This window comes from Stomoxys calcitrans, chromosome 1 (assembly GCF_963082655.1).
Source record: "Stomoxys calcitrans chromosome 1, idStoCalc2.1, whole genome shotgun sequence".
Classification (NCBI taxonomy): Eukaryota; Metazoa; Arthropoda; class Insecta; order Diptera; family Muscidae; genus Stomoxys; species Stomoxys calcitrans.
The window spans coordinates 248,756,595-248,778,739 of record NC_081552.1 but is presented as its reverse complement, the minus strand read 5'-3'; positions in this window follow the sequence as shown (position 1 = coordinate 248,778,739).

Genomic DNA, 22,145 nt, shown 5'->3' with positions numbered 1-22,145 from the left:
AGAGGAAAATGGGCCTTAATTCGTGACACCATCAAAAAATTAAAAATATCATTGAAAATCCATTAAAATTCGAAATTTCACTTGCAAAACTTAAAATGGCTGTATCTCCTAAACTAAGCGTCCTACAGGGAAATGGGCCTTAATTCGTGACACCATCAAAAAATTAAAAATTTCATTGAAAATCTATTTGAAGTCAAAATTTCACTTGCAAAACTTAAAATGGCTGTATCTCCTAAACTAAGCGTCCTAGAGGGAAATGGGCCTTAATTTGTGACACCATCAAAAAATTAAAAATTTCATTGAAAATCTTTTTGAAGTCAAAATTTCACTTGCAAAACTTAAAATGGCTGTATCTCCTAAACTAAGCGTCCTACAGGGAAATGTCGAAATTTCACTTGCAAAACTTAAAATGGCTGTATCTCCTAAACTAAGCGTCCTAGAGGGAAATGGGCCTTAATTCGTGACACCATCAAAAAATTAAAAATTTCATTGAAAATCCATAAGAAGTCAAAATTTCACTTGCAAAACTTAAAATGGCTGTATCTCCTAAACTAAGCGTCCTACAGGGAAATGGGCCTTAATTCGTGACACCATCAAAAAATTAAAAATTTCATTGAAAATCTATTTGAAGTCAAAATTTCACTTGCAAAACTTAAAATGGCTGTATCTCCTAAACTAAGCGTCCTAGAGGGAAATGGGCCTTAATTCGTGACACCATCAAAAAATTAAAAATTTCATTGAAAATCCATTAGAAGTCAAAATTTCACTTGCAAAACTTAAAATGGCTGTATCTCCTAAACTAAGCGTCCTACAGGGAAATGGGCCTTAATTCGTGACACCATCAAAAAATTAAAAATTTCATTGAAAATCTATTTGAAGTCAAAATTTCACTTGCAAAACTTAAAATGGCTGTATCTCCTAAACTAAGCGTCCTAGAGGGAAATGGGCCTTAATTTGTGACACCATCAAAAAATTAAAAATTTCATTGAAAATCTTTTTGAAGTCAAAATTTCACTTGCAAAACTTAAAATGGCTGTATCTCCTAAACTAAGCGTCCTACAGGGAAATGTCGAAATTTCACTTGCAAAACTTAAAATGGCTGTATCTCCTAAACTAAGCGTCCTACAGGGAAATGGGCCTTAATTCGTGACACCATCAAAAAATTAAAAATTTCATTGAAAATCTTTTTGAAGTCAAAATTTCACTTGCAAAACTTAAAATGGCTGTATCTCCTAAACTAAGCGTCCTAGAGGGAAATGGGCCTTAATTCGTGACACCATCAAAAAATTAAAAATTTCATTGAAAATCCATTTGAAGTCAAAATTTTACTTGCAAAACTTAAAATGGCTGTATCTCCTAAACTAAGCGTCCTACAGGGAAATGGGCCTTAATTCGTGACACCATCAAAAAATTAAAAATAACATTGAAAATCCATTAGAAGTCGAAATTTCACTTGCAAAACTTAAAATGGCTGTATCTCCTAAACTAAGCGTCCTAGAGGGCCAAGTTTAGGAGATACATGGGCCTTAATTCGTGACACCATCAAAAAATTAAAAATTTCATTGAAAATCCATTAGAAGTCGAAATTTCACTTGCAAAACTTAAAATGGCGGTATCTCCTAAACTAAGCGTACTAGAGGGAAATGGGCCTTAATTCGTGACACCATAAAAAATTAAAAATTTCATTGAAAATCCATTAGAAAACGAAATTTCACTTGCAAAACTTAAAATGGCTGTATCTCCTAAACTAAGCGTCCTAGAGGGAAATGGGCCTTAATTCGTGACACCATCAAAAAATTAAAAATTTCATTGAAAATCCATTACAAGTCAAAATTTCACTTGCAAAACTTAAAATGGCTGTATCTCCTAAACTAAGCGTCCTAGAGGGAAATGGGCCATAATTCGTGACACCATCAAAAAATTGAATATATCATTGAAAATCCATTAGATGTCGAAATTTCACTTGCAAAACTTAAAATGGCTGTATCTCCTAAACTAAGCGTCCTAGAGGGAAATGGGCCTTAATTCGTGACACCATCAAAAAATTAAAAATTTCAGTGAAAACCCTTTAGAAGTCGAAATTTCACTTGCAAAACTTAAAATGGCTGTATCTCCTAAACTAATCGTCCTAGAGGGAAATGGGCCTTAATTCGTGACACCATCAAAAAATTAAAAATTTCATTGAAAATCTATTTGAAGTCAAAATTTTACTTGCAAAACTTAAAATGGCTGTATCTCCTAAACTAAGCGTCCTACAGGGAAATGGGCCTTAATTCGTGACACCATCAAAAAATTAAAAATATCATTGAAAATCCATTAGGAGTCGAAATTTCACTTGCAAAACTTAAAATGGTTGTATCTCCTAAACTAAGCGTCCTAGAGGGAAATGGGCCTTAATTCGTGACACCATCAAAAAATTGAAAATTTCATTGAAAATCCATTAGAAGTCGAAATTTCACTTGCAAAACTTAAAATGGCTGTATCTCCTAAACTAAGCGTCCTAGAGGGAAATGGGCCTTAATTCGTGACACCATCAAAAAATTAAAAATTTCATTGAAAATCCATTAGAAGTCAAAATTTCACTTGCAAAACTTAAAATGGCTGTATCTCCTAAACTAAGCGTCCTAGAGGGAAATGAGCCTTAATTCGTGACACCATCAAAAAATTAAAAATTTCATTGAAAATCTATTTGAAGTCAAAATTTTACTTGCAAAACTTAAAATGGCTGTATCTCCTAAACTAAGCGTCCTAGAGGGAAATGGGCCTTAATTCGTGACACCATCAAAAAATTAAAAATTTCATTGAAAATCCATTAGAAATCGAAATTTCACTTCACTTAAAATGGCTGTATCTCCTAAACTAAGCGTCCTAGAGGGAAATGAGCCTTAATTCGTGACACCATCAAAAAATTAAAAATTTCATTGAAAATCCATTAGAAGTCGAAATTTCACTTGCAAAACTTAAAATGGCTGTATCTCCTAAACTAAGCGTCCTAGAGGGAAATGGGCCTTAATTCGTGACACCATCAAAAAATTAAAAATTTCATTGAAAATCCATTAGAAGTCGAAATTTCACTTGCAAAACTTAAAATGGCTGTATCTCCTAAACTAAGCGTCCTAGAGGGAAATGGGCCTTAATTCGTGACACCATCAAAAAATTAAAAATTTCAGTGAAAATCCATTAGAATTCGAAATTTCACTTGCAAAACTTAAAATGGCTGTATCTTCTAAACTAAGCGTCCTAGAGGGAAATGGGCCTTAATTCGTGACACCATCAAAAAACTAAAAATTTCATTAAAAATCTATTTGAAGTCAAAATTTCACTTGCAAAACTTAAAATGGCTGTATCTCCTAAACTAAGCGTCCTACAGGGAAATGGGCCTTAATTCGTGACACCATCAAAAAATTAAAAATTTCATTGAAACTCCATTAGAAGTCGAAATTTCACTTGCAAAACTTAAAATGGCTGTATCTCCTAAACTAAGCGTCCTACAGGGAAATGGGCCTTAATTCGTGACACCATCAAAAAATTAAAAATTTCATTGAAAATCCATTAGAAGTCAAAATTTCACTTGCAAAACTTAAAATGGCTGTATCTCCTAAACTAAGCGTCCTAGAGGGAAATGGGCCTTAATTCGTGGCCCATCAAAAAATTAAAAATTTCATTGAAAATCCATCAGAAGTCGAAATTTCACTTGCAAAACTTAAAATGGCTGTATCTCCTAAACTAAGCGTCCTAGAGGGAAATGGGCCTTAATTCGGGACACCATCAAAAAATTAAAAATATCATTGAAAATCCATTAGAATTCGAAATTTCACTTGCAAAACTTAAAATGGCTGTATCTCCTAAACTAAGCGTCCTAGAGGGAAATGGGCCTTAATTCGTGACACCATCAAAAAATTAAAAATATCATTGAAAATCCATTAGAAGTCGAAATTTCACTTGCAAAACTTAAAATGGCTGTATCTCCTAAACTAAGCGTCCTAGAGGGAAATGGGCCTTAATTCGTGACACCATCAAAAAATTAAAAATATCATTGAAAATCCATTAGAAGTCGAAATTTCACTTGCAAAACTTAAAATGGCTGTATCTCCTAAACTAAGCGTCCTAGAGGGAAATGGGCCTTAATTCGGGACACCATCAAAAAATTAAAAATATCATTGAAAATCCATTAGAATTCGAAATTTCACTTGCAAAACTTAAAATGGCTGTATCTCCTAAACTAAGCGTCCTAGAGGGAAATGGGCCTTAATTCGTGACACCATCAAACAATTAAAAATATCATTGAAAATCCATTAGAATTCAAAATTTCACTTGCAAAACTTAAAATGGCTGTATCTCCTAAACTAAGCGTCCCAGAGGGAAATGGGCCTTAATTCGTGACACCATCAAAAAATTAAAAATTTCATTGAAAATCCATTAGAAGTCGAAATTTCACTTGCAAAACTTAAAATGGCTGTATCTCCTAAACTAAGCGTCCTACAGGGAAATGGGCCTTAATTCGTGACACCATCAAAAAATTAAAAATTTCATTGAAAATCTATTTGAAGTCAAAATTTCACTTGCAAAACTTAAAATGGCTGTATCTCCTAAACTAAGCGTCCTAGAGGGAAATTGGCCTTAATTCGTGACACCATCAAAAAATTGAATATTTCAATGAAAATCCATTAGAAGTCGAAATTTCACTTGCAAAACTTAAAATGGCTGTATCTCCTAAACAAAGCGTCCTAGAGGGAAATGGGCCTTAATTCGTGACACCATCAAAAAATTAAAAATATCCTTGAAAATCTATTTGAAGTCAAAATTTCACTTGCAAAACTTAAAATGGCTGTATCTCCTAAACTAAGCGTCCTACAGGGAAATGGGCCTTAATTCGTGACACCATCAAAAAATTAAAAATTTCATTGAAAATCCATTAGAAGTCGAAATTTCACTTGCAAAACTTAAAATGGCTGTATCTCCTAAACTAAGCGTCCTAGAGGGAAATGGGCCTTAATTCGTGACACCATCAAAAAATTAAATATTTCATTGAAAATCTATTTGAAGTCGAAATTTCACTTGCATAACTTAAAATGGCTGTATCTCCTAAACTAAGCGTCCTAGAGGGAAATGGGTCTTAATTCGTGACACCATCAAAAAATTAAAAATTTCATTGAAAATCCATTATAAGTCGAAATTTCACTTGCAAAACTTAAAATGGCTGTATCTCCTAAACTAAGCGTCCTAGAGCGAAATGGGCCTTAATTCGTGACACCATCAAAAAATTAAAAATATCATTGAAAATCCATTAGATGTCGAAATTTCACTTGCAAAACTTAAAATGGCTGTATCTCCTAAACTAACCGTCCTAGAGGGAAATGGGCCTCAATTCGTGACACCATCAAAAAATTAAAAATTTCATTGAAAACCCTTTAGAAGTCGAAATTTCACTTGCAAAACTTAAAATGGCTGTATCTCCTAAACTAAGCGTCCTAGAGGGAAATGGGCCTTAATTCGTGACACCATCAAAAAATTAAAAATTTCCTTGAAAATCTATTTGAAGTCAAAATTTTACTTGCAAAACTTAAAACGGCTGTATCTCCTAAACTAAGCGTCCTAGAGGGAAATGAGCCTTAATTCGTGACACCATCAAAAAATTAAAAATTTCATTGAAAATCTATTTGAAGTCAAAATTTTACTTGCAAAACTTAAAATGGCTGTATCTCCTAAACTAAGCGTCCTAGAGGGAAATGGGCCTTAATTCGTGACACCATCAAAAAATTAAAAATTTCATTGAAAATCCATTAGAAATCGAAATTTCACTTGCAAAACTTAAAATGGCTGTATCTCCTAAACTAAGCGTCCTAGAGGGAAATGAGCCTTAATTCGTGACACCATCAAAAAATTAAAAATTTCATTGAAAATCCATTTAAAGTCGAAATTTCACTTGCAAAACTTAAAATGGCTGTATCTCCTAAACTAAGCGTCCTAGAGGGAAATGGGCCTTAATTCGTGACACCACCGAAAAATTAAAAATAACATTGAAAATCCATTAGAATTCGAAATTTCACTTGCAAAACTTAAAATGGCTGTATCTCCTAAACTAAGCGTCCTAGAGGGAAATGGGCCTTAATTCGTGACACCATCGAAAAATTAAAAATATCATTGAAAATCCATTAGAAGTCGAAATTTCACTTGCAAAACTTAAAATGGCTGTATCTCCTAAACTAAGCGTCCTAGAGGGAAATGGGCCTTAATTCGTGACACCATCAAAAAATTAAAAATATCATTGAAAATCCATTAGAAGTCGAAATTTCACTTGTAAAACTTAAAATGGCTTATCTCCTAAACTAAGCGTCCTACAGGGAAATGGGCCTTAATTCGTGACACCATCAAAAAATAAAAAATATCATTGAAAATCTTTTTGAAGTCAAAATTTCACTTGCAAAACTTAAAATGGCTGTATCTCCTAAACTAAGCGTCCTAGAGCGAAATGGGCCTTAATTCGTGACACCATCAAAAAATTAAAAATATCATTGAAAATCCATTAGATGTCGAAATTTCACTTGCAAAACTTAAAATGGCTGTATCTCCTAAACTAAGCGTCCTAGAGGGAAATGGGCCTTAATTCGTGACACCATCAAAAAATTAAAAATAACATTGAAAATCCATTAGAATTCGAAATTTCACTTGCAAAACTTAAAATGGCTGTATCTCCTAAACTAAGCGTCCTAGAGGGAAATGAGCCTTAATTCGTGACACCATCAAAAAATTAAAAATTTCATTGAAAATCTATTTGAAGTCAAAATTTCACTTGCAAAACTTAAAATGGCTGTATCTCCTAAACTAAGCGTCCTACAGGGAAATGGGCCTTAATTCGTGACACCATCAAAAAATTAAAAATATCATTGAAAATCCATTAGATGTCGAAATTTCACTTGCAAAACTTAAAATGGCTGTATCTCCTAAACTAAGCGTCCTAGAGGGAAATGGGCCTTAATTCGTGACACCATCAAAAAATTAAAAATAACATTGAAAATCCATTAGAATTCGAAATTTCACTTGCAAAACTTAAAATGGCTGTATCTCCTAAACTAAGCGTCCTAGAGGGAAATGAGCCTTAATTCGTGACACCATCAAAAAATTAAAAATTTCATTGAAAATCTATTTGAAGTCAAAATTTTACTTGCAAAACTTAAAACGGCTGTATCTCCTAAACTAAGCGTCCTAGAGGGAAATGAGCCTTAATTCGTGACACCATCAAAAAATTAAAAATTTCATTGAAAATCTTTTTGAAGTCAAAATTTCACTTGCAAAACTTAAAATGGCTGTATCTCCTAAACTAAGCGTCCTAGAGCGAAATGGGCCTTAATTCGTGACACCATCAAAAAATTAAAAATATCATTGAAAATCCATTAGATGTCGAAATTTCACTTGCAAAACTTAAAATGGCTGTATCTCCTAAACTAAGCGTCCTAGAGGGAAATGGGCCTTAATTCGTGACACCATCAAAAAATTAAAAATAACATTGAAAATCCATTAGAATTCGAAATTTCACTTGCAAAACTTAAAATGGCTGTATCTCCTAAACTAAGCGTCCTAGAGGGAAATGAGCCTTAATTCGTGACACCATCAAAAAATTAAAAATTTCATTGAAAATCCATTTAAAGTCGAAATTTCACTTGCAAAACTTAAAATGGCTGTATCTCCTAAACTAAGCGTCCTAGAGGGAAATGGGCCTTAATTCGTGACACCACCGAAAAATTAAAAATAACATTGAAAATCCATTAGAATTCGAAATTTCACTTGCAAAACTTAAAATGGCTGTATCTCCTAAACTAAGCGTCGTAGAGGGAAATGGGCCTTAATTCGTGACACCATCAAAAAATTAAAAATTTCAGTGAAAACCCTTTAGAAGTCGAAATTTCACTTGCAAAACTTAAAATGGCTGTATCTCCTAAACTAAGCGTCCTAGAGGGAATTGGGCCTTAATTCGTGACACCATCAAACAATTAAAAATATCATTGAAAATCCATTAGAATTCAAAATTTCACTTGCAAAACTTAAAATGGCTGTATCTCCTAAACTAAGCGTCCCAGAGGGAAATGGGCCTTAATTCGTGACACCATCAAAAAATTAAAAATTTCATTGAAAATCCATTAGAAGTCGAAATTTCACTTGCAAAACTTAAAATGGCTGTATCTCCTAAACTAAGCGTCCTACAGGGAAATGGGCCTTAATTCGTGACACCATCAAAAAATTAAAAATTTCATTGAAAATCTATTTGAAGTCAAAATTTCACTTGCAAAACTTAAAATGGCTGTATCTCCTAAACTAAGCGTCCTAGAGGGAAATGGGCCTTAATTCGTGACACCATCAAAAAATTGAATATTTCAATGAAAATCCATTAGAAGTCGAAATTTCACTTGCAAAACTTAAAATGGCTGTATCTCCTAAACTAAGCGTCCTAGAGGGAAATGGGCCTTAATTCGTGACACCATCAAAAAATTAAAAATTTCCTTGAAAATCTATTTGAAGTCAAAATTTCACTTGCAAAACTTAAAATGGCTGTATCTCCTAAACTAAGCGTCCTACAGGGAAATGGGCCTTAATTCGTGACACCATCAAAAAATTAAAAATTTCATTGAAAATCCATTAGAAGTCGAAATTTCACTTGCAAAACTTAAAATGGCTGTATCTCCTAAACTAAGCGTCCTAGAGGGAAATGGGCCTTAATTCGTGACACCATCAAAAAATTAAATATTTCATTGAAAATCTATTTGAAGTCAAAATTTCACTTGCAAAACTTAAAATGGCTGTATTTCCTAAACTAAGCGTCCTGGAGGGAAATGGGCCTTAATTCGTGACACCATCAAAAAATTAAAAATTTCATTGAAAATCCATTAGAAGTCGAAATTTCACTTGCAAAACTTAAAATGGCTGTATCTCCTAAACTAAGCGTCCTAGAGGGAAATGGGCTGTATCTCCTCAACTAAGCGTCCTAGAGGGAAATGGGCCTTAATTCGTGACACCATCAAAAAATTAAAAATTTCATTGAAAATCCATTAGAAGTCAAAATTTCACTTGCAAAACTTAAAATGGCTGTATCTCCTAAACTAAGCGTCCTACAGGGAAATGGGCCTTAATTCGTGACACCATCAAAAAATTAAAAATTTCATTGAAAATCCATTAGAAATCGAAATTTCACTTGCAAAACTTAAAATGGCTGTATCTCCTAAACTAAGCGTCCTAGAGCGAAATGGGCCTTAATTCGTGACACCATCAAAAAACTAAAAATTTCATTAAAAATCTATTTGAAGTCAAAATTTCACTTGCAAAACTTAAAATGGCTGTATCTCCTAAACTAAGCGTCCTAGAGGGAAATGGGCCTTAATTCGTGACACCATCAAAAAATTAAAAATATCATTGAAAATCCATTAGAAGTCGAAATTTCACTTGCAAAACTTAAAATGGCTGTATCTCCTAAACTAAGCGTCCTAGAGGGAAATGGGCCTTAATTCGTGACACCATCAAAAAATTAAAAATTTCATTGAAAATCCATTAGAAGTCGAAAATTGACTTGCAAAACTTAAAATGGCTGTATCTCCTAAACTAAGCGTCCTACTGGGAAATGGGCCTTAATTCGTGACACCATCAAAAAATTAAAAATTTCATTGAAAATCCATTAGAAGTCAAAATTTCACTTGCAAAACTTAAAATGGCTGTATCTCCTAAACTAAGCGTCCTAGAGGGAAATGGGCCTTAATTCGTGGCCCATCAAAAAATTAAAAATTTCATTGAAAATCCATCGGAAGTCGAAATTTTACTTGCAAAACTTAAAATGGCTGTATCTCCTAAACTAAGCGTCCTACAGGGAAATGGGCCTTAATTCGTGACACCATCAAAAAATTAAAAATTTCATTGAAAATCTTTTTGAAGTCAAAATTTCACTTGCAAAACTTAAAATGGCTGTATCTCCTAAACTAAGCGTCCTAGAGGGAAATGGGCCTTAATTCGTGACACCATCAAAAAATTAAAAATATCATTGAAAATCCATTAGATGTCGAAATTTCACTTGCAAAACTTAAAATGGCTGTATCTCCTAAACTAAGCGTCCTAGAGGGAAATGGGCCTTAATTCGTGACACCATCAAAAAATTAAAAATTTCAGTGAAAACCCTTTAGAAGTCGAAATTTCACTTGCAAAACTTAAAATGGCTGTATCTCCTAAACTAAGCGTCCTAGAGGGAAATGGGCCTTAATTCGTGACACCATCAAAAAATTAAATATTTCATTGAAAATCTATTTGAAGTCAAAATTTTACTTGCAAAACTTAAAACGGCTGTCTCTCCTAAACTAATCGTCCTAGAGGGAAATGGGCCTTAATTCGTGACACCATCAAAAAATTAAATATTTCATTGAAAATCTATTTGAAGTCAAAATTTTACTTGCAAAACTTAAAATGGCTGTATCTCCTAAACTAAGCGTCCTAGAGCGAAATGGGCCTTAATTCGTGACACCATCAAAAAACTAAAAATTTCATTAAAAATCTATTTGAAGTCAAAATTTCAATTGCAAAACTTAAAATGGCTGTATCTCCTAAACTAAGCGTCCTACAGGGAAATGGGCCTTAATTCGTGACACCATCAAAAAATTAAAAATTTCATTGAAAATCCATTAGAAGTCGAAATTTCACTTGCAAAACTTAAAATGGCTGTATCTCCTAAACTAAGCGTCCTAGAGGGAAATGGGCCTTAATTCGTGACACCATCAAAAAATTAAAAATTTCATTGAAAATCCATTAGAAGTCGAAAATTGACTTGCAAAACTTAAAATGGCTGTATCTCCTAAACTAAGCGTCCTAGAGCGAAATGGGCCTTAATTCGTGACACCATCAAAAAATTAAAAATATCATTGAAAAGCCATTAGATGTCGAAATTTCACTTGCAAAACTTAAAATGGCTGTATCTCCTAAACTAAGCGTCGTAGAGGGAAATGGGCCTTAATTCGTGACACCATCAAAAAATTAAAAATTTCAGTGAAAACCCTTTAGAAGTCGAAATTTCACTTGCAAAACTTAAAATGGCTGTATCTCCTAAACTAAGCGTCCTAGAGGGAAATGGGCCTTAATTCGTGACACCATCAAACAATTAAAAATATCATTGAAAATCCATTAGAATTCAAAATTTCACTTGCAAAACTTAAAATGGCTGTATCTTCTAAACTAAGCGTCCTAGAGCGAAATGGGCCTTAATTCGTGACACCATCAAAAAACTAAAAATTTCATTAAAAATCTATTTGAAGTCAAAATTTCACTTGCAAAACTTAAAATGGCTGTATCTCCTAAACTAAGCGTCCTACAGGGAAATGGGCCTTAATTCGTGACACCATCAAAAAATTAAAAATTTCATTGAAACTCCATTAGAAGTCGAAATTTCACTTGCAAAACTTAAAATGGCTGTATCTCCTAAACTAAGCGTCCTAGAGGGAAATGGGCCTTAATTCGTGACACCATCCAAAAATTAAAAATTTCATTGAAACTCCATTAGAAGTCGAAATTTCACTTGCAAAACTTAAAATGGCTGTATCTCCTAAACTAAGCGTCCTAGAGGGAAATGGGCCTTAATTCGTGACACCATCAAAAAATTAAAAATTTCATTGAAAATCCATTAGAAGTCGAAATTTCACTTGCAAAACTTAAAATGGCTGTATCTCCTAAACTAAGCGTCCTACAGGGAAATGGGCCTTAATTCGTGACACCATCAAAAAATTAAAAATTTCATTGAAAATCCATTAGAAGTCAAAATTTCACTTGCAAAACTTAAAATGGCTGTATCTCCTAAACTAAGCGTCCTAGAGGGAAATGGGCCTTAATTCGTGGCCCATCAAAAAATTAAAAATTTCATTGAAAATCCATCAGAAGTCGAAATTTCACTTGCAAAACTTAAAATGGCTGTATCTCCTAAACTAAGCGTCCTAGAGGGAAATGGGCCTTAATTCGGGACACCATCAAAAAATTAAAAATATCATTGAAAATCCATTAGAATTCGAAATTTCACTTGCAAAACTTAAAATGGCTGTATCTCCTAAACTAAGCGTCCTAGAGGGAAATGGGCCTTAATTCGTGACACCATCAAAAAATTAAAAATATCATTGAAAATCCATTAGAAGTCGAAATTTCACTTGCAAAACTTAAAATGGCTTATCTCCTAAACTAAGCGTCCTACAGGGAAATGGGCCTTAATTCGTGACACCATCAAAAAATTAAAAATTTCATTGAAAATCCATTAGAAGTCGAAATTTCACTTGCAAAACTTAAAATGGCTTATCTCCTAAACTAAGCGTCCTACAGGGAAATGGGCCTTAATTCGTGACACCATCAAAAAATTAAAAATTTCATTGAAAATCCATTAGAAGTCGAAATTTCACTTGCAAAACTTAAAATGGCTGTATCTCCTAAACTAAGCGTCCTAGAGGGAAATGGGCCTTAATTCGTGACACCATCAAACAATTAAAAATATCATTGAAAATCCATTAGAATTCAAAATTTCACTTGCAAAACTTAAAATGGCTGTATCTCCTAAACTAAGCGTCCCAGAGGGAAATGGGCCTTAATTCGTGACACCATCAAAAAATTAAAAATTTCATTGAAAATCCATTAGAAGTCGAAATTTCACTTGCAAAACTTAAAATGGCTGTATCTCCTAAACTAAGCGTCCTACAGGGAAATGGGCCTTAATTCGTGACACCATCAAAAAATTAAAAATTTCATTGAAAATCTATTTGAAGTCAAAATTTCACTTGCAAAACTTAAAATGGCTGTATCTCCTAAACTAAGCGTCCTAGAGGGAAATGGGCCTTAATTCGTGACACCATCAAAAAATTGAATATTTCAATGAAAATCCATTAGAAGTCGAAATTTCACTTGCAAAACTTAAAATGGCTGTATCTCCTAAACAAAGCGTCCTAGAGGGAAATGGGCCTTAATTCGTGACACCATCAAAAAATTAAAAATATCCTTGAAAATCTATTTGAAGTCAAAATTTCACTTGCAAAACTTAAAATGGCTGTATCTCCTAAACTAAGCGTCCTAGAGGGAAATGGGCCTTAATTCGTGACACCATCAAAAAATTAAAAATTTCATTGAAAATCCATTAGAAGTCGAAATTTCACTTGCAAAACTTAAAATGGCTGTATCTCCTAAACTAAGCGTCCTAGAGGGAAATGGGCCTTAATTCGTGACACCATCAAAAAATTAAATATTTCATTGAAAATCTATTTGAAGTCGAAATTTCACTTGCAAAACTTAAAATGGCTGTATCTCCTAAACTAAGCGTCCTAGAGGGAAATGGGTCTTAATTCGTGACACCATCAAAAAATTAAAAATTTCATTGAAAATCCATTATAAGTCGAAATTTCACTTGCAAAACTTAAAATGGCTGTATCTCCTAAACTAAGCGTCCTAGAGCGAAATGGGCCTTAATTCGTGACACCATCAAAAAATTAAAAAGATCATTGAAAATCCATTAGATGTCGAAATTTCACTTGCAAAACTTAAAATGGCTGTATCTCCTAAACTAACCGTCCTAGAGGGAAATGGGCCTCAATCCGTGACACCATCAAAAAATTAAAAATTTCATTGAAAACCCTTTAGAAGTCGAAATTTCACTTGCAAAACTTAAAATGGCTGTATCTCCTAAACTAAGCGTCCTAGAGGGAAATGGGCCTTAATTCGTGACACCATCAAAAAATTAAAAATTTCCTTGAAAATCTATTTGAAGTCAAAATTTTACTTGCAAAACTTAAAACGGCTGTATCTCCTAAACTAAGCGTCCTAGAGGGAAATGAGCCTTAATTCGTGACACCATCAAAAAATTAAAAATTTCATTGAAAATCTATTTGAAGTCAAAATTTTACTTGCAAAACTTAAAATGGCTGTATCTCCTAAACTAAGCGTCCTAGAGGGAAATGGGCCTTAATTCGTGACACCATCAAAAAATTAAAAATTTCATTGAAAATCCATTAGAAATCGAAATTTCACTTGCAAAACTTAAAATGGCTGTATCTCCTAAACTAAGCGTCCTAGAGGGAAATGAGCCTTAATTCGTGACACCATCAAAAAATTAAAAATTTCATTGAAAATCCATTTAAAGTCGAAATTTCACTTGCAAAACTTAAAATGGCTGTATCTCCTAAACTAAGCGTCCTAGAGGGAAATGGGCCTTAATTCGTGACACCACCGAAAAATTAAAAATAACATTGAAAATCCATTAGAATTCGAAATTTCACTTGCAAAACTTAAAATGGCTGTATCTCCTAAACTAAGCGTCCTAGAGGGAAATGGGCCTTAATTCGTGACACCATCGAAAAATTAAAAATATCATTGAAAATCCATTAGAAGTCGAAATTTCACTTGCAAAACTTAAAATGGCTGTATCTCCTAAACTAAGCGTCCTAGAGCGAAATGGGCCTTAATTCGTGACACCATCAAAAAATTAAAAATATCATTGAAAATCCATTAGATGTCGAAATTTCACTTGTAAAACTTAAAATGGCTTATCTCCTAAACTAAGCGTCCTACAGGGAAATGGGCCTTAATTCGTGACACCATCAAAAAATTAAAAATTTCATTGAAAATCTTTTTGAAGTCAAAATTTCACTTGCAAAACTTAAAATGGCTGTATCTCCTAAACTAAGCGTCCTAGAGCGAAATGGGCCTTAATTCGTGACACCATCAAAAAATTAAAAATATCATTGAAAATCCATTAGATGTCGAAATTTCACTTGCAAAACTTAAAATGGCTGTATCTCCTAAACTAAGCGTCGTAGAGGGAAATGGGCCTTAATTCGTGACACCATCAAAAAATTAAAAATTTCAGTGAAAACCCTTTAGAAGTCGAAATTTCACTTGCAAAACTTAAAATGGCTGTATCTCCTAAACTAAGCGTCCTAGAGGGAAATGGGCCTTAATTCGTGACACCATCAAAAAATTAAAAATATCATTGAAAATCCATTAGAATTCAAAATTTCACTTGCAAAACTTAAAATGGCTGTATCTCCTAAACTAAGCGTCCCAGAGGGAAATGGGCCTTAATTCGTGACACCATCAAAAAATTAAAAATTTCATTGAAAATCCATTAGAAGTCGAAATTTCACTTGCAAAACTTAAAATGGCTGTATCTCCTAAACTAAGCGTCCTACAGGGAAATGGGCCTTAATTCGTGACACCATCAAAAAATTAAAAATTTCATTGAAAATCTATTTGAAGTCAAAATTTCACTTGCAAAACTTAAAATGGCTGTATCTCCTAAACTAAGCGTCCTAGAGGGAAATGGGCCTTAATTCGTGACACCATCAAAAAATTGAATATTTCAATGAAAATCCATTAGAAGTCGAAATTTCACTTGCAAAACTTAAAATGGCTGTATCTCCTAAACTAAGCGTCCTAGAGGGAAATGGGCCTTAATTCGTGACACCATCAAAAAATTAAAAATTCCTTGAAAATCTATTTGAAGTCAAAATTTCACTTGCAAAACTTAAAATGGCTGTATCTCCTAAACTAAGCGTCCTACAGGGAAATGGGCCTTAATTCGTGACACCATCAAAAAATTAAAAATTTCATTGAAAATCCATTAGAAGTCGAAATTTCACTTGCAAAACTTAAAATGGCTGTATCTCCTAAACTAAGCGTCCTAGAGGGAAATGGGCCTTAATTCGTGACACCATCAAAAAATTAAATATTTCATTGAAAATCTATTTGAAGTCAAAATTTCACTTGCAAAACTTAAAATGGCTGTATTTCCTAAACTAAGCGTCCTGGAGGGAAATGGGCCTTAATTCGTGACACCATCAAAAAATTAAAAATTTCATTGAAAATCCATTAGAAGTCGAAATTTCACTTGCAAAACTTAAAATGGCTGTATCTCCTAAACTAAGCGTCCTAGAGGGAAATGGGCCTTAATTCGTGACACCATCAAAAAATTAAAAATTTCATTGAAAATCCATTAGAAGTCGAAATTTCACTTGCAAAACTTAAAATGTCTGTATCTCTTAAACTAAGCGTCCTACAGGGAAATGGGCTGTATCTCCTCAACTAAGCGTCCTAGAGGGAAATGGGCCTTAATTCGTGACACCATCAAAAAATTAAAAATTTCATTGAAAATCCATTAGAAGTCGAAATTTCACTTGCAAAACTTAAAATGGCTGTATCTACTAAACTAAGCGTCCTAGAGGGAAATGGGCCTTAATTCGTGACACCATCAAAAAATTAAAAATTTCATTGAAAATCCATTAGAAGTCGAAATTTCACTTGCAAAACTTAAAATGGCTGTATCTCCTAAACTAAGCGTCCAAGAGGGAAATGGGCCTTAATTCGTGACACCATCAAAAAATTAAAAATTTCATTGAAAGTCCATTAGAAGTCGAAATTTCACTTGCAAAACTTAAAATGGCTGTAACTCCTAAACTAAGCGTCCTAGAGGGAAATGGGCCTTAATTCGTGACACTATCAAAAAATTTAAAAATTTCATTGAAAATCCATTAGAAGTCGAAATTTCACTTGCAAAGCTTAAAATGGCTGTTTCTCCTAAACTAAGCGTCCTAGAGGGAAATGGGCCTTAATTCGTGACACCATCAAAAAATTGAAAATTTCATTGAAAATCCATTAGAAGTCGAAATTTCACTTGCAAAACTTAAAATAGCTGTATCTCCTAAACTAAGCGTGCTAGAGGGAAATGGGCCTTAATTCGTGACACCATCAAAAATTAAAAATTTCATTGAAAATCCATTAGAAGTCAAAATTTCACTTGCAAAACTTAAAATGGCTGTATCTCCTAAACTAAGCGTTCTAGAGGGAAATGGGCCTTAATTCGTGACACCATCAAAATTAAAAATTTCATTGAAAATCCATTAGAAGTCGAAATTTCACTTGCAAAACTTAAAATGGCTGTATCTCCTAAACTAAGCGTCCTAGAGGGAAATGGGCCTTAATTCGTGACACCATCAAAAAATTAAAAATTTCATTGAAAATCCATTAGAAGTCGAAATTTCACTTGCAAAACTTAAAATGGCTGTATCTCCTAAACTAAGCGTCCTAGAGGGAAATGGGCCTTAATTCGTGACACCATCAAAAAATTAAAAGTTTCATTGAAAATCCATTAGAAGTCGAAATTTCACTTGCAAAACTTAAAATGGCTGTATCTTCTTAACTAAGCGTCATAGAGAGAAATGGACCTTAATTCGTGACACCATCAAAAAATTAAAAATTTCATTGAAAATCCATTAGAAGTCGAAATTTCACTTGCAAAACTTAAAATGGCTGTATCTCCTAAACTAAGCGTCCTAGAGGGAAATGGGCCTTAATTCGTGACACCATCAAAAATTTAAAAATTTCATTGAAAATCCATTAGAAGTCGAAATTTCACTTGCAAAACTTAAAATGGCTGTATCTCCTAAACTAAGCGTCCTAGAGGGAAATGGGCCTTAATTCGTGACACCATCAAAAAATTAAAAATTTCATTGAAAATCCATTAGAAGTCAAAATTTCACTTGCAAAACTTAAAATGGCTGTATCTCCTAAACTAAGCGTCCTAGAGGGAAATGGGCCTTAATTCGTGACACCATCAAAAAATTAAAAATTTCATTGAAAATCCATTTGAAATCGAAATTTCACTTGCAAAACTTCAAATGGCTGTATCTTCTAAACTAAGCGTCCTAGAGGGAAATGGGCCTTAATTCGTGACACCATCAAAAAATTAGAAGTTTCATTGCAAATCCATTAGAAGTCGAAATTTCACTTGCAAAACTTAAAATGGCTGTATCTCTTAAACTAAGCCTCCTAGAGGGAAATGGGCCTTAATTCGTGACACCATCAAAAAATTAAAAATTTCATTGAAAATCCATTAGAAATCGTAATTTCACTTGCAAAACTTAAAATGACTGTATCTCCTAAACTAAGCGTCCTAGAGGCAAATGGGCCTTAATTCGTGACACCATCAAAAAATTAAAAATTTCATTGAAAACCCTATAGAAGTCGAAATTTCACTTGCAAAACTTAAAATAGCTGTATCTCCTAAACTAAACGTCCCTAGAGGGAAATGGGCCTTAATTCGTGACACCATCAAAAAATTAAAAATTTCATTGAAAATCCACTAGAAGTCAAAATTTCGCTTGCAAAACTTAAAATGGCTGTATCTCCTAAACTAAGCGTCCTAGAGGGAAATGGGCCTTAATTCGTGACACCATCAAAAAATTTTAATATCATTGAAAATCCATTAAATATCGAAATTTCACTTGCAAAACTTAAAATGGCTGTATCTCCTAAACTAAGCGTCCTAGAAGGAAATGGGCCTTAATTCGTGACACCATCAAAAATTTAAAAATTTCATTGAAAATCCATTAGAAGTCGAAATTTCACTTGCAAAACTTAAAATGGCTGTATCTCCTAAACTAAGCGCCCTAGAGGGAAATGGGCCTTAATTCGTGACACCATCAAAAAATTAAAAATTTCATTGAAAGTCCATTAGAAGTCGAAATTTCACTTGCAAAACTTAAAATGGCTGTAACTCCTAAACTAAGCGTCCTAGAAGGAAATGGGCCTTAATTCGTGACACTATCGAAAAATTTAAAAATTTCATTGAAAATCCATTAGAAGTCGAAATTTCACTTGCAAAACTTAAAATGGCTGTTTCTCCTAAACTAAGCGTCCTAGAGGGAAATGGGCCTTAATTCGTGACACCATCAAAAAACTAGAAGTTTCATTGCAAATCCATTAGAAGTCGAAATTTCACTTGCAAAACTTAAAATGGCTGTATCTCCTAAACTAAGCGTCCTAGAGGGAAATGGGCCTTAATTCGTGACACCATCAAAAAATTAGAAGTTTCATTGCAAATCCATAAGAAGTCGAAATTTCTCTTGCAAAACTTAAAATGGCTGTATCTCCTAAACTAAGCGTCCTAGAGGGAAATGGGCCTTAATTCGTGACACCATCAAAAAATTAAAAGTTTCATTGCAAATCCATTAGAAGTCGAAATTTCACTTGCAAAACTTAAAATGGCTGTATCTCCTTAACTAAGCGTTCTAGAGGGAAATGGGCCTTAATTCGTGACACCATCAAAAAATTAGAAGTTTCATTGCAAATCCATTTGAAGTCGAAATTTCACTTGCAAAACTTAAAATGGCTGTATCTCCTAAACTAAGCGTCCTAGAGGGAAATGGGCCTTAATTCGTGACACCATCAAAAAATTAAAAATTTCATTGAAAATCCATTAGAAGTCGAAATTTCACTTGCAAAACTTAAAATGGCTGTATCTCCTAAACTAAGCGTCCTAGAGGGAAATGGGCCTTAATTCGTGACACCATCAAAAATTAAAAATTTCATTGAAAATCCAATAGAAGTCAACATTTCACTTGCAAAACTTAAAATGGCTGTATCTCCTAAACTAAGCGTCCTAGAGGGAAATGGGCCTTAATTCGTGACACCATCAAAAAATAAAAATTTCATTGAAAATCCATTTGAAGTCGAAATTTCACTTGCAAAACTTAAAATGGCTGTATCTCCTAAACTAGGCGTCCTAGAGGGAAATGGGCCTTAATTCGTGACACCATCAACAATTTAAAAATTTTATTGCAAATCCATTAGAAGTCGAAATTTCACTTGCAAAATTTAAAATGGCTGTATCTCCTTAACTAAGCGTCCTAGAGGGAAATGGGCCTTAATTCGTGACACCATCAAAAAATTAAAAATTTCATTGAAAATCCATTAGAAGTCGAAATTTCACTTGCAAAACTTAAAATGGCTGTATCTCCTAAACTAAGCGTCCTAGAGGGAAATGGGCCTTAATTCGTGACACCATCAAAAAATTAAAAATTTCATCCATTAGAAGTCGAAATTTCACTTGCAAAACTTAAAATGTCTGTATCTCTTAAACTAAGCGTCCTACAGGGAAATGGGCTGTATCTCCACAACTAACCGTCCTAGAGGGAAATGGGCCTTAATTCGTGATACCATCAAAAAATTAAAAATTTCATTGAAAATCCATTAGAAGTCGAAATTTCACTTGCAAAACTTAAAATGGCTGTATCTCCTAAACTAAGCGTCCTAGAGGGAAATGGGCCTTAATTCGTGACACCATCAAAAAATTAAAAATTTCATTGAAAATCCATTAGAAGTCGAAATTTCACTTGCAAAACTTAAAATGGCTGTATCTCCTAAACTAAGCGTCCAAGAGGGAAATGGGCCTTAATTCGTGACACCATCAAAAAATTAAAAATTTCATTGAAAGTCCATTAGAAGTCGAAATTTCACTTGCAAAACTTAAAATGGCTGTAACTCCTAAACTAAGCGTCCTAGAGGGAAATGGGCCTTAATTCGTGACACTATCAAAAAATTTAAAAATTTCATTGAAAATCCATTAGAAGTCGAAATTTCACTTGCAAAGCTTAAAATGGCTGTTTCTCCTAAACTAAGCGTCCTAGAGGGAAATGGGCCTTAATTCGTGACACCATCAAAAAATTGAAAATTTCATTGAAAATCCATTAGAAGTCGAAATTTCACTTGCAAAACTTAAAATAGCTGTATCTCCTAAACTAAGCGTGCTAGAGGGAAATGGGCCTTAATTCGTGACACCATCAAAAAATTAAAAATTTCATTGAAAATCCATTAGAAGTCAAAATTTCACTTGCAAAACTTAAAATGGCTGTATCTCCTAAACTAAGCGTTCTAGAGGGAAATGGGCCTTAATTCGTGACACCATCAAAATTAAAAATTTCATTGAAAATCCATTAGAAGTCGAAATTTCACTTGCAAAACTTAAAATGGCTGTATCTCCTAAACTAAGCGTCCTAGAGGGAAATGGGCCTTAATTCGTGACACCATCAAAAAATTAAAAATTTCATTGAAAATCCATTAGAAGTCGAAATTTCACTTGCAAAACTTAAAATGGCTGTATCTCCTAAACTAAGCGTCCTAGAGGGAAATGGGCCTTAATTCGTGACACCATCAAAAAATTAAAAGTTTCATTGAAAATCCATTAGAAGTCGAAATTTCACTTGCAAAACTTAAAATGGCTGTATCTTCTTAACTAAGCGTCATAGAGAGAAATGGACCTTAATTCGTGACACCATCAAAAAATTAAAAGTTTCATTGCAAATCCATTAGAAGTCGAAATTTCACTTGCAAAACTTAAAATGGCTGTATCTCCTTAACTAAGCGTTCTAGAGGGAAATGGGCCTTAATTCGTGACACCATCAAAAAATTAGAAGTTTCATTGCAAATCCATTTGAAGTCGAAATTTCACTTGCAAAACTTAAAATGGCTGTATCTCCTAAACTAAGCGTCCTAGAGGGAAATGGGCCTTAATTCGTGACACCATCAAAAAATTAAAAATGTTATTGTAAATCCATTAGAAGTCGAAATTTCACTTGCAAAACTTAAAATGGCTGTATCTCCTAAACTAAGCGTCCTAGAGGGAAATGGGCCTTAATTCGTGACACCATCAAAAAATTAGAAGTTTCATTGCAAATCCATTAGAAGTCGAAATTTCACTTGCAAAACTTAAAATGGCTGTATCTCCTAAACTAAGCGTCCTAGAGGGAAATGGGCCTTAATTCGTGACACCATCAAAAAATTAAAAGTTTCATTGCAAATCCATTAGAAGTCGAAATTTCACTTGCAAAACTTAAAATGGCTGTATCTCCTTAACTAAGCGTCCTAGAGGGAAATGGGCCTTAATTCGTGACACCATCAAAAAATTAGAAGTTTCATTGCAAATCCATTTGAAGTCGAAATTTCACTTGCAAAACTTAAAATGGCTGTATCTCCTAAACTAAGCGTCCTAGAGGGAAATGGGCCTTAATTCGTGACACCATCAAAAAATTAAAAATTTCATTGAAAATCCATTAGAAGTCGAAATTTCACTTGCAAAACTTAAAATGGCTGTATCTCCTAAACTAAGCGTCCTAGAGGGAAATGGGCCTTAATTCGTGACACCATCAAAAAAATTAAAAATTTCATTGAAAATCCATTTGAAGTGAAAATTTCACTTGCAAAACTTAAAATGGCTGTATCTCCTAAACTAAGCGTCCTACAGGGAAATGGGCCTTAATTCGTGACACCAACAAAAAAATTAAAAAATTCATTGAAAATCCATTAGAAGTCGAAATTTCACT